The following is a 12,603-nucleotide window of genomic DNA, read 5'->3' as shown; positions in this document are numbered from 1 at the left end:
AGTGTGAATAACCTTGATTGCTTTTTCATGATACAAGTTTGAATCTAATGGCAACGATGGTTGAAATTGTTTCCTTTTATTGAAAAGAAAAATCAATTTATAGCAACTACATAAATATCAGTACATAAATATTGAATATCTTTTAAAAGATGTAATATTGATATAATTTCTAGTTATATTTCTTAATCCTAGATGTTACGGAATGATATTTATACACCATAGTATTTGCAGTATTCCAATTATATAATAAAATCCAATAAACTGCAATAATACCAAGGTACTGTTTCGTTAGCGAGGAATCAAAATTTGAGTTATCTGTTGCTCTGTGGTTCAATCTATATTGCATTTCAGTATTCATTTGTCAGTTGATGTTACATTCAAATTGCTTTTTGGTTCGTGCCAATGTGTATATTAAGCATTTCCGCACATTCAGGTGCAGATGCAGAGTGCTGCCTTGTCTCTGGCTCATCCTTAGAAACTGGGAGAGGGTGAGAGAGAGATGGAGAGAAAAAAACACATCAGAGGGCAGGGAAGGATGCCTCATTCTAGAGCAGAAGGCTTTGTAGTGCAATGAGCACATTGCTTCTGAGAGTTTGAGCGTGGGGGTGGGGGAGATGGGGGCAAGCGGGGTACCTGCGGCAGGAAATCGCAATAGCATCCCAGACTGGCTTCTGTTGTCTGGCCTTTCATCTTCTCTGTTTGTACCCAGTTTCCCCTGTCGCTGCCACAGCAACTAGGTGTTGTCAGCTGCAGTGAAGAAATATGGGATTTCAAATCAGATTGTCAGTTACTGTCATAGAACACATTTATTTGAAGGCAGTTTTTAGTACATCCAAAAAAAAAGAAACAGTCAAGGCAAATAATTGAAAATAAAATTACATACAAGAGATAAATGTAGGTCATAAAGAATTCATTGGGACGTTTGAGCATACAAAAACTTTAAATGAGTCTTTTTCTGATTTACCACAGTATAAAACATTGCAAGTGAATTGAGTTTTACAGTGTTCATACACGATGAGGTAAAAAACAACAAGTTATAGTGATAATGACATGTAATCTTTTTGCCTGTTTTTATTGTGAATTGTATGAAAGGATTTTCAGTCATGAATTCACTTTAGATCACATTTGTTTTTGATAGCAGCAGTAGATATCCTAAAGTGAAGGATCAGCCAAAACTGAAATTTTTTATCATTTACTCACCCTCATGTTGTTCCAAACTAACTTTGTCAAAAGTATCGATGTTGGTACCAGTCGGTACTGAAATTTTAAAAATGTGATGATGCCAGCATTTCCCGCTAGCATTTTGAGCGCTGTTGAGCGGATTCTTAAACAGCTCTGATTGGCCGCTGTGTTCACGTGCTCAACAGATAAAATATTAGTACCGACATTGGTAGTTTTGACAGTACTATTCCAAACCTACAGTACTTTCCTTTTTCTGTGGAAAAACAAAATAAAATATATTTAAAATATGTCTCAACTGTTCTGTCCATAAAATGAAAGCCAATGGGTACAATTTTGCTTTGTTTTGTTACAGTGTTGAAAATGGCTTTTATTGTATGGACAAAACAGTTTATATCAGATTTTGTGTTCCACAGATGGCATGAGGGTGAGTAGAAATGACAGAATTTTCATTTTTGGGAACTATCCCTGTCATATTTCATTATCGTATTTCACATCTCCTAACATCCCTCATGACTGATGAGCAACTTAAAATAATAATACTAAAAGATTATTTAACTTAATTAAATTATTTTTCGAATCTTTAAAATGTAATCACTTCCCTTTCCTCTGAAACAACATTTCTTTTCCAGTGACATCACTTGGATAGCCACCACATGGCCACATATTTGTTTAGTCATTGTTTTAGCAAACTCTCAATCAATGTAACCTTATTTTATGAAACGACCACTTTTGCTGTCAAATAAGTTATAGATAAATGAAATTGATTTCTGGCCTATATTTTTTCATTCATTATTGTGTTTACAGAGTTCACATTAACTTACCTTAGATCAAAATCACAATGCTCTTTAACCTACATCTTTACTGCAGTGTAAAGGGAGGGTCAGTCCAATGATTTAGACCTTGTAGGCCTAAAGAGAGGATTACGGCACCTTTTCTGCTCATTGCATTATGTGAACACACCCTTTCACTCCTTTGTACAATCCCAAATTAATGAGGATTAGCTGGATGGGCTCTGGCCTTTGAAGATGACTGAATTGCTAATAGGTTTATCCCCCTCCATCGCACCATTTTTAATGGAAATACTGCAGAGCATCAATACCACAACTCCAGTGTTGTTCCGCTCCCACAGCACATCAGCTGTTTCCTCAACCAATGCATGGAAACTTTACAGAAGAGTGTGTGCAGTTAAAATCCAATAAGCTCATCTGTGCCTGTTAGCTTTGTGCAACTTCTACGCGGTATGCTGGGACTGACAGAGCATTTTTCTGTTTGTGTATTGAAATATGGACATGACTTATGGGTTTCATTCCTTAGGTGGAGGCAATAATTCTTAAGTGGCTGCTTTTTGGCTGAGGAAGATGGCAATATTGATATAATAAACCACCCTGCGGAGGGCTTGGTTTTAGTCAATCTGTCTTGCTGTACCTCTGTTGAAGGGAGTACCGGAGCCTTGACAAGCCTGGATCAAAGACAGCATGACGTTCAGTCATTCCAGACATCTATTCAACTGCAGTCAAGATTAACCCTGAGGTTGACCAGATTAATAACTGCCCTGGATACCACATTCTGAGCAAAAGCAGCTGCACATTGGCTTCTTTGTCCTCACTTAGTTGAATGGCAGTGTGTTATTGCTTACAATCCTATAGCTTGTCATTCATTTTAATGTCAACTTGTCTGTGAGGATTAGATGGTGGATAGTCCAAACATGGAGCGGTCCTGTCAGTTTGTAAAGTTCAGGCACTGAGTATTGCAGATGGCATAGCTTGATGTAACTCTGTTTCTTTCTGTTGTTGCAGAGCTACAGACCGAGACTAAATTGGTCACAGATGTGACAATAAACAATTGCGACAATAATTTAAATTCTAGTCACCATTGGTGACAGTTGAGAAAACTTTGTTTCCATCCATTTCATCAGTTTTGTCATAATATCTCCTTAAAGCGGTGGTTCTCAAACAGGGGGCCTCAAGATGCCTTAAAATGATTTAAAATAAGACAGAACAAGAACCATGATTAATCAAAATTTAATCAATTTTTTTAACTGCATGAGAATTTTCTTTTAGAATACACTTTTTCCAGTTATACCAAGCTCTAAAATTCCTTATCCAGAAAATCACGAACAAGCAGAAAAGTCATGGGGCCTTCAAATATTTTTTTAGACAATGGGGGTCTTGGTAGCAAAAAGCCTGACTTAATGTTTAGATTTTGGTTTAGAGGACTTCAAAACATTCACAAAACCATTTCGAATTTCTTGCGAGTTTGTGATTTTAAATCGAACTAATTTGGGAATCGTTTAGAGTCGTCATTGACTCTTTCATTCAAAATAGTCCGGGAGCCTTTACTGTGATATATACTTCAGTTTCTGAAACTTAAGATACATATTCCCATACACACAACTTTCAAATCTTTTACAAAACATAGTCACAGTGAGGGAAACCTTGTTTAGGTGAAATGTTGGAACCATAATAATAGTCTAGTGCCTTGTGTTTTTATCAGTTTTCTTAAGTCAAAGACCTTCCTCTCAAGAGTTTCACATTTGTTGAGAGGGTTCTCGACTTACAAGCTGCAAAATTCCTCTTTGGCCTGGGTAAAGCTGTGAAAGCCATCGGGGCAGTTCAAAAAACAAACCCACTATGCCGGGGAAAGACCTGTGCTGGTGCCCGATGTGCTATTTGTGTTTGAGCCTGTGTTTATTTTACAAGAAGGGTCTGAAATTACAAGTTTCTTCTTTCACTTAGTTTTCCACAGCTTCTGTGTCTGGAGCTTTATTCACAAAGGTGGGGCTCATCCATACATCACCCACAGTTTGTTTTGCTTTTTATAAACATGCGCTCGTGATGAAATTCCAAGCCTTAGGTGAGTGCGGACATGTGCCAGTTTCATCATCTTTTATGTGGGTGACCACCCTGACCTCAGACGCATTTCACAGTGACTAAAAGAGTTTCTTCTCTTCTTAAGTGTTAAAGATCATCAGTCCTCCTGATGGCGAGTGATTTTTGGATGGGGTGGGAATCCATCAAGTTGTTATGACACATTCCGCAGCGGTATTCCGTGTCAGGATTGCCATGGTAATGAGGCGTGCAGAGAGCAAATATCTTCATTGTGAGGAACTATTGAGCTTGTAGGCTATTTTTGAAGGTTTACAATGGTAAGGTGTAGACATAGAAAGGTTTAATCTTCCATAGCTCATTTAGCTGGGAATTGGGAGGCCAATGTTTGCTGAGCTTTTGTGCAGTATGTAATGTAATTGTTGGCTTTAGATGTTTATCTAGTGTTTGTGCCTATGATTGAGCATCATGTTGGCAAAAAATGTACATTTAGGTAAAAGGTACTTGGGGCCCTATGAAATTGGTTTTATTTTTTCCCAAATTCCGTTTTATTTTTTTCCAAATTCAGTTTTTTCCATTTTAATTTTTCTGGATTCCGTTTTTTTTCCCGTTTAAATTTTTCTTGACTCCTTTTTAATGGTAAATTTAATTTTATTAATCAAAAAGCATGTCTAATTAATTAAAATCATGAAACATACATTTTCACATCAATTTATTAAAAGTTTAACAAAAATTACATGTTTAGGGCTCTTTGAAATGTTTTATTTTTTCTTCACCATATGTTTTATTGTAACCTAATTCTGTGTTTTAGCATGTCTAATTATTTAAATGCATAAAAACAACTTAATTTATTCAATTTTTTCTTCAAATAGCTTTATAAAATGTTTTTTTTTTTCCCTCAGAAATTCTGTTGTGTATTTACATTTTTCTGGTTATCAAATGAAGGCATAAAACATGAATTTAATTGATCTTTTAATTATTGAAAATGAAGCAAACTTAATTTTTTTGGTAAACAAAGGGGATTTACTATTAAAATTAAAACATGGATTAAATGTTGTGTTATTATTCCTTAAAAAATAATGTTTGTTTTTTTTTTTTTAGTAATAGTAGTAGTAGGCAATGTACATTCTGCTGAACAATAGGTAATACATTTCTGGCAAATACTTGTCTTTAAATTAAACCGGACTGTTATTTTGACGGGTTGCCATGAATACCTTTACAGTTCTGTGTATATGATATGATGCTAGTTTTACTCAAATCAAACTGTCAAATGCTCATGAAGTCACTCTCAGAGCAGTTCTGGGGATGTTGTTCATGTGTTTACATCCTCATTTAGTGAGATAGCAGTTGCTGAAATTACCGCGAGCGTCACGCGCGCTTCCATGTGTGTGTAATAAAAGAAACCGCACTTCTGCACCATTTATTAACAGAGACACGCAGAACATGCAGGATATTTAAATCAAAGTCCCTTTAAGACAAGTCATGTCACTCGGCGGCCATCTTTGAAACGTCTCTTGGGCATTCAAGTGCAACTCCTATCTCTTAGAATGGGGAAACATCAAATTCTACAAAACTGTTCACTAGGCTTGCGATTAAATTTCATATTTGAAATCAAGAAATCTGGTAACAACTGTGTCATAAATGTTGTTTATTTTGCACAAATAGCATTATAAAAAGGCTATTATGTAGGCTAGAACATGCAGTCCTAAGACCACATCTCAAAATGCTGATTGTTTCTTTTGCAACCGGACGCTTCTAACGCCAGCTGCAGTGACGCGCTGACTTTACTGATTAGCGATTGAGTTTTTCCCCATTCAAAACTATATGAGTGACATGTCTTGGGTATTCTATAGTCTTTGTTTAAATCGACTTTTCCAGCTTAATATTTACAGATATTAGTCCATATCGCGATTTGATTTAAGTGTAATGACCTACTTTTGATTAAATTTGAAAAATTCCGTGACATTCCGCGTTAAACTGTAAATTCTGGTTTTTTGACTGTTTTCCGCAATTCCGTCCGTGTTTTCCAGATCGCGTAAGTCATAGGGCCCTAAGTACTAGATGAAACTTGAAATCCACCTGAATCTGGTGAATTCTGGTGAACACACTCTCTTTCTCTAGGAATTTTGCCAACAGAGAAATTACCTGGTGTATTTTCAGTAATAACAAAAATAGAATTAGTAATTAACATAAGTTATTCAAATAAGAATATAATGTGAGAGAACATTTTGAAACCATTTTTAGGGAAACTTTGAACCTGTAGCTTGCTAAACTAAAAGCTACTCATAATATAGAACAGTTAGCATAAGATATATTTGACCAAAAAGCAATTAGGAAATCAACATTAAATTCAAATGAACAAGATAATAAAAAAACAAAAACAAAGTTGAACCATGGCTAAACAGTAATACTCGTAGTCTAAGACAGGTCTGCAAAAGAGCACAACGTAGATGGAAAAAGGATAAACTCCACGTATCCTTTGAAATCTTGCAGGAGTTTTTAATAACATATCAAAAAGCTTCAAAAGTTGCCAAGTCTAACTATTTTTCTGCAATAATTTCCAAAAACACCAATAGTCCTAGGACTTTGTTTAATATCTTGAGTTCTGTTTTTAATCCAACAGGCAATATCTGTCTTTGAGTCTTTAACTTTGTGTGAAGTTTTTTTTTTAGATTATTTGTGGAAAAAATAGAAGCAATAAGACAGTCCATTATTTCTTTTACTGATGACCCTTCAGATCTTCTGACTCCTACTTGGTTTTTTTATTCATTTGAGCCAATTACCATGCAGGGTTTAATGGATTCAGTTGTAAAACTGAAGCCTACTATGTCTGCTCTTGATATTGTTCCTACCCACTTTTTTAAAACTGATATTTGATAGTGTTGAGGCCTGGATTCTTGCAATTGTAAATAAGAGCCTTCTTTCTGGGTTTGTTCCAGCTTATTGTAAACATGCAATGGTGAAACCTCTGTTGAGAAAGCCTAATCTGGATACAACTGTTTTATCAAAATTTAGTCCCATCTCAAATTTACCATTTATTGCTAAAATTTTAGAAAGAGTTACAGTTACAGAGCTTTTTTGGAAACAAATAATACTCTTGAAAAATTCTAGTCTGGATTTAGGAAAAATCATAGTACTGAGTCTTCTCTTTTAGGAGTATTAAATGACATTTTGCTGCTTGTTGACTCTGGGAACTTAGTAATTTTAGTGCTTTTAGATTTGAGTGCAGCATTCGATATGGTTGATCATGGCATTCTTTTATCGCACCTTGAAAAGTGTGTGGGCATCCAAGGAAGTGGCCTGAGCTGGTTCAGGTCTTATCGTAGTAACAGAACTTTTTCAGTAGGTATTAGTCGCGCTGTTTCATTTGTAGCTCCTCTTACCTTTGGTGTTCCTCAAGGCTCTATTTTGGCTCCCATCTTGTTTTCACTGTACATGCTTCCACTAGGTTCAGTTTTAAGGAAGCATTGAGTGTCCTTTCATTTTAATGCTGATGACACCCATATCTATTTACTTTTAAAACACAATGACAAGAATGGTTTAGAAACATTGCTTGCATGCTTAGCTGATGTAAGATCTTCGATTTTATAAATACTTTTTTGCATTTAAATGAGGGAAAGATGGAAGCAATTGTCTTTGGATCCTCTGTAGGTAAAGGAAAATCAAATTTTAACTGTGGTCATTTGAACTCTTAAATCAAACCAACGGTCGGTGAAAAATTTGGGAGTTCTTTTTGATTCCTCCCTCAAGTTTGACCAACATATTAACTCTGTAGGTAAGTCATGTTTTTTCCATCTTAAACTTATGTCAAAAGTTAGATCTTTTCTATCTTTTAACGATCTTGAAAGAGTCATACATGCTTTTGTTTTATCACGTTTGGACTATTGTTACTCCTTGTATATTGGACTACCCCAATCCTCCATGTCACGGCTTCAAATGGCTAAAAATGCTGCAGCCAGATTTTTAAAGGGGTTCGTAAATGAGAACACATTACTTTGATTTTAATGTCTCTTAATTAGTTGCCAGTGCGTTATAGAGTTGAATTTAACATGTTGCTGTTCGTTTTTAAGTCCTTAAATGGTCTGGCACCTTCTTATTTGTCAGATCTTGTAAATCTGAATAGGTCTGCCAGATTTTGCGATCCTCAGACAATATAACTCTGTCATATCCACGATCAAGAGTTGAAAGTTGACTGTGCATTTGCAGTGGCCGGTCCTAAGTTATGGAACAGTCTTCCCTTATCTGTGAGATCCGCATCTTCTGTATATGATTTTAAATTTAAGTTACAGTCTCAAGTTTTTATCCTTGCATTTAATTAATTATAATTCTTGATCTTATTAGGGCTCAAGCCTGGAGGGCGAGAGCCCTATTGTTTTCCTTAGGATTATTTTTTATTATTATTATTATTATTTTTTTCCAACGTCTCGGGGGCTTTTGGGGCCCTTAACATACTCGAAAACTCTTGAAAATTGGCACACACATTGGAACCTGCGGCCATTAGGGCCGGGCAGAGACTGATACACGGGCGTGGCACAGGGGCTCTACAGCGCCCCCTGGAATATGGAGGGCCATATATCATACATACTTGCACGTAGACGTATGAAACTTGGTACACATATAGATCTCATCAAGCCAAACAACTTTCGTACTGCATGTCATAGGCTCCGCCCAACAGGAAGTGAGCTATTTAGGGTTTAGTATTCTTATTTTTCGTCAAAGTTGTGGGGGCTTTTGGGGCCCTTAACATGCTCAAAAACTCTTGAAAATTTGCACACACCTTAGAATCTGTGGCCATTAGGAGGCTGCAGAGGCTGAGACCCGGGCGTGGCACAGGGGCTCTACGGCGCCCCCTGGAACACAGTCAGAAATGTTGATGTATAGTTCAAACATACTTGCACGTATTCATATGAAACTCAGTACACATATAGATCGCATTGTGCCGAACAACTTTCGTATTGCATGTCATAGGCTCCGCCCAACAGGAAGTCAGCTATTTAGAGCTATGTAAAAAGTGCATGCTCTGGAATTTGATATACTTGTCATAGGTTTTTTACCTGATTGCCACCAAACTTGGTCAACATGATCTCAAGACATTGGGGATGCAAAATTGCCAGGGGATTTTTGATATCTCGAATGGTTTGCTTGTGGCGAGGCGTTGAAATTATGGCGAGAAATGAGAAACAGGAAGTGTCTAATAACATCCACATACATTTCCTGATTTTAATTAAACTTCGTCAATTTGTTCGTTGTATGATGCCGATCGCATATATGTGACTATTAGGAGTCAAAATTATAGCGCCACCAACTGGCAGCAGGAAGTGTGCCATTTTCAAAATGATTTGAATTCAGCATCTTATTTTTTAATCAATTTGCTTCAAACTTCATCAGAATAATGACAAAACACAGCCCATGTAAAACTGTTGAGGGGATATTGATATCTAATATAGTGTTGCCATGGCAACATATCAAACTGGAATATTTTTCTGTATAATATATTCTGATTTTGAGGCAGATAACATGCTTAGAATTTCATGAAACTCAGAACACATATCAGTATTAATGATAGCTAGACACTGGCAAAAGGTCATAAAAGGGCGTGGAGGAGGCACTCTATAGCGCCACCTTTTGTCAAAAGTGGGGGGTTTAGTTTTAGCTACAGACACCAAACTCGGTACATATATTGTTCTTATCAAGACGGACAACTTTCTAATTTACAGTCATTAGCTACGACCAACAGGAAGTCGGCTATTTTGATTTAAATTTGTTTTTTTGGCTCTGTGTGAGGAATGTATGTGTGCTGAGACTTTCATTGTCTGAGAGAAAATGCGCCTCTACCGGAGCAATTCCCGGGACTGAGAGGGAGGAGTCTCGCTTAGTTTCACTTTTAAATCGGTTAAAAATACAACTAAATAAATCAATTTAATTCACACTTACAAGCTAAACCAACATATCTTATTATTAGCGGGTCATGGCTTATTAATAATTGATGTCTGGCGACAGAGAACAGAGAGATAGACGAGAGATATGTCACCGCTCCGAACAGCGCGTGCAGTCTCAACGAGCTCACAACAAACGAGTTTATTCTTGTTTAAGACCTTTTAAAAATAAAATATTACGGCGATTGCACGCAATCCGCAAATTAGAACACACCAAGAGCTAAATTCAGATGTTTGTGAGCTGTTAACATGTTAAAATGAAATATTTGCTGCAGCCTGTCTGACAGCGCGAGACGTCTGAACACTTGAAGGGAAAAAAAAAGTCTACATACAGAAACTACAGCCTTTTACATTAAAACACAGCGGCGAATTAACACAAAACAATTAGAAGAACATATTATAGAGATGAAAATTGAGTGTTTATGAGTGCTTGTGAGATTTTCTTTGTCTAAGGGCTGAACATCACATATTGCTCTGCGCTCCAGAACACGGTGATGGTTTTTCGGCGAGAACGGACAAATAAATACACATTTAATTCACACTGACAAGCTGAACCAACATATGTTATTATTACCGGGTCAGCTCTCATTAATAATTGATGTCTGGCCAGAACAGTGAGAAAGACCAGAGAGAAATCACCGCTGCATCAGCGCGTGCAGTCGCACGAGCTCACAGTTAAAGCATTTTTATAGTTTTAGGAGCTTTTTAAAATAAAATATTACCGCGAATGCACACAATCCACCCATTAGAACACAACAAGAGCTAAATTCAGGTATTTGTGAGCTGTTTGATTGTGAAAATTGAAAGACTATTTGACAGCGCTAGACTGTCTAAGGGCAGAATAACATCGATCTCTCGAGCTCCAGAGGACGCTGATTCTGGCAAGAACGAACAAATCAAGAACAAGGTTATTTCAAAATACATAATAGCTTGGCGAATATAAACGAAAACAGTCACGTGAACATAAACAGTTTGAGAAATAAATCTGAAGTGTATCATGATACTGGATTTGAATATTAAAGTGACTGCATTTACCAGCTGCTTTCTGTCTTTAATTTTAATCTATAAAAACAGAAAATCATTCGTCTTGGCTGCTTTTTTTGTATGTATTCATGTATTTATTTTTTATTATTATTATTATTATTTTTTTTTTTTTTGCTCTAACAAGAATTAATCTATATTTAATTAAATTAAATTTCTGCATCTAAACACCTATAAACCTAAAACATGCTCTATTAAACTATTGTTAGCAATTTCTTTATCGTCCAGTTTAACTGGTATACACACTTTTATTTTCATAATAAATTTTTTTTTTTTTAGATAATAGACAGTTACAGTGGTCTATAATAAATTTTAACAGGTTTTGTTCAAGCTGCTTAAAATGTTTGAAGTAGGCTCATTTTTTTAAATGTAAATCCTAAAAAAACAAACAAAAAAAACAAACAAACAAACAAACAAACAAAAAAATAAAACTGGGAAACAGCCATATTTACGAAAAGGTGCTTAACCTATAGAAAAATAAAACTATGAATTAAATTAGTGTTTAATTTTTAGTAATTACCATTTTTGTTGTCATAAAAACCTTCTTCTTTACAATACAGAATAACGATTGTCAATAGTAAATATTATGAAAACAATAACTGTTGTATTTTTCATCATTATATAGTTTATGTATTATAATTGTAAAAAACAAAACAAATTTAGCAACTCACATAGTAATCATTCAGCACTGCTTAAAAATGTAAGTTGAAAATTAAACTCATGATTAAGCAAGAAATAAGATACAGAATCAGTAAATTCAATTTTAATGTGGGTATATTATCAGTAAACTAATCATTAAATATTTATAATCAATCAAAAAATATTGCCCCCTTTCATAATGTTGTTCAAAAATGAAGGGCACAATGCTAATGTTGTCCACTCGATGGCGCCACAGGATAGCAAATACTTCAAGATTTGTTCAAAGACTTGAAAATGTTTCATTTATGTAAATAAATCAAAAATGCATATACATTCATTCTTTTTTCATAAACTTTAATAAAGCCCAATATAGTAATTATGCAAAAACTATCATCTCCGAAATACCATTACGTTTTTTATCTTATTTTCATAGTATTGACAACATATTTCTCAAGTTATCACGCATTACTGAAAAAGTGAAGAAGGGACACTATATTTGTTATCTATTTTCATGTTGTGTGTATAATAATTTACTTGAAAAGAGACACGTCCATTGTTTAACTGCATCATCTACACAAACCATTGTGCTTGGACCCCTTATGATCACCTGGACTTAAACCACATTGTTTCAGTTACCTTCTGTGTCTTTGGCCACAACGCTTCAGTGACAGGAATGTGAAATAGCAAACAGGGGAACAAATAAAAGGCATGACTTTATTTGCATACAGCTAGCCAACTCTATTACAGGTGTTCCACAGCCAAGACTCTTATTAGAATAGAAAATAGCAAGGGTTCGAATAAATAGTTTATTAATCATTTAATTTCACTTTCTTAATGAATATTGTTCTGTGTATGTGATTTCAAAGTCTTGATGCTTCGGATTAACCCGTTAATTGCCGTATCCCTTAAAAACCTGAGTGCCAGAGGATTATTGTAAATGCATGTGCCCGCTGGGCACAGTTTACCTGATGCCACCGGGG

General features: G+C 35.6%; 1 protein-coding gene across 1 annotated transcript in view; it reads left to right on the top strand.

Moving 5' to 3' along the window:
* The window catches only part of LOC109054253 (VWFA and cache domain-containing protein 1-like), a 73,437-nt gene that overhangs the window by 19,268 nt on the left and 41,566 nt on the right, over window positions 1–12,603 (top strand). The window lies entirely within an intron of this gene.

The sequence above is a fragment of the Cyprinus carpio genome, chromosome A6 (assembly GCF_018340385.1).
Source record: "Cyprinus carpio isolate SPL01 chromosome A6, ASM1834038v1, whole genome shotgun sequence".
Lineage (NCBI taxonomy): Eukaryota > Metazoa > Chordata > Actinopteri > Cypriniformes > Cyprinidae > Cyprinus > Cyprinus carpio.
Note: the sequence above shows the minus strand (reverse complement) of the source record. Positions and strands in the feature narration are given on the sequence as shown.